Genomic DNA, 1,488 nt, shown 5'->3' on the forward strand with positions numbered 1-1,488 from the left:
GCACGAGTGCCAGGAGCACTATGGGAACGCTGGCATGATCAGCGGCATCGCAGCCAGCTGTGGAAGAAGATGACGAACGCGCGAGCAGTGGCAGGAGCGCGTCTCTGTAACGTGTGTGTGACGCATCTCTGTGACACGTCGCGTGGCGTGTGCAATTAGGAACGCACTAGGCACAGCTTTACTAAGCCACAGCCGCGGATGTGGAAGCACGACGTTGCTTGCGGTCATTGCCGGTCTCTTTGTGTAACGAAATCTCGACGAGGGCCCAGTTTTACCGTTAACGGGCAGCGATGAGTTCAATCGGAACGGGCTACGATCTCTCGGCGTCGCAATTCTCGCCGGACGGGCGCGTGTTTCAGGTGGAGTACGCTCAGAAGGCGGTCGAGAATAGCGGCACGGCCGTAGCCCTGCGAGGCCGCGACGGACTCGTTTTTGCCGTCGAGAAGCTCGTTACCTCGAAGCTGTACGAGGCAGGAGCTAACAAGCGTATTTTCACCGTCGACAAGCACGTAGGAGTGGCTGTTGCGGGGCTCCTCGCTGACGCCAAACAGGTGGTGGAGACGGCACGCGTGGAAGCATCCAACTACCGTTCTGAGTACGGTTCAGCCATCCCCCTAAGCTACCTGAAGGAGCGCGTTGGTCTGCACATGCATGCGTACACCCTGTACAGTGCGGTGCGTCCCTTTGGCTGCGGCGTGCTTCTTGGCAGCTGCGACACGGACGGGCCACAGCTCTTTTGCATTGATCCATCGGGCACATCATGGGGCTACTTTGGATGCGCCATCGGCAAGGCACGCCAAGCTGCCAAGACTGAGATGGAGAAGCTGAATTCAAAAGACCTGGACTGCAGGCAACTCATCAAGGAAGCGGCCAGGATCATCTACGTTCTCCATGACGAGGTCAAGGACAAGAACTTTGAGCTGGAGCTCAGCTGGGTCTGCAAGGAGTCTGATGGGTAGCACGAGTTTGTGCCCAAGGATGTCTACCATGAAGCAGAAACACATGCCAAGACTGCACTTGAAGAATCGGACGCAGATGATGAGATGTGACAAGTTGCTCACCAGGGAAGCGGGGACTTAAAGGAAAATAAAACCTATTGGCCATAAAAAAATTGGTGTGGTTTAGCATTGGTTAACCCTGGTTGATAGCGAAAGCTTCACTGCCCTGGCTAGGCCCATTGTCGAGCTGTGGCCGAGGTGTGGTTTCGTAATGATATACAGACATGTTTGCAATGAATAGAGTGTATATTCATCATTTGTATGCCTATGAAGACACTCCGGTGATCAGTAAAGTAGCGAGACTTGGTTTCCACTCGCAGCCGGGCCCAACTCTGCTCGAGCAACGGCGGCAATGTCTCCTTTCGGGGCTCCGTAAAACCCTAAATATAGTCCGACGTAGCGTGAACGCGCGCACACGTTATGTCACATTGGCGAGAACAGCGGCTATAGTTCGACCGATGGTTCGACGTACTGGCGCCGCCAGCGTAAT

The 1,488-nt window shown here is 55.0% G+C and overlaps 1 pseudogene; it reads left to right on the plus strand.

Moving 5' to 3' along the window:
- Positions 1-200: 200 nt before the first annotated feature.
- LOC119448512 (proteasome subunit alpha type-3-like) lies at positions 201-1,049 on the plus strand (annotated as a pseudogene).
- Positions 1,050-1,488: the final 439 nt, after the last annotated feature.

The sequence above is a fragment of the Dermacentor silvarum genome, chromosome 4, assembly GCF_013339745.2.
Source record: "Dermacentor silvarum isolate Dsil-2018 chromosome 4, BIME_Dsil_1.4, whole genome shotgun sequence".
Classification (NCBI taxonomy): domain Eukaryota; kingdom Metazoa; phylum Arthropoda; class Arachnida; order Ixodida; family Ixodidae; genus Dermacentor; species Dermacentor silvarum.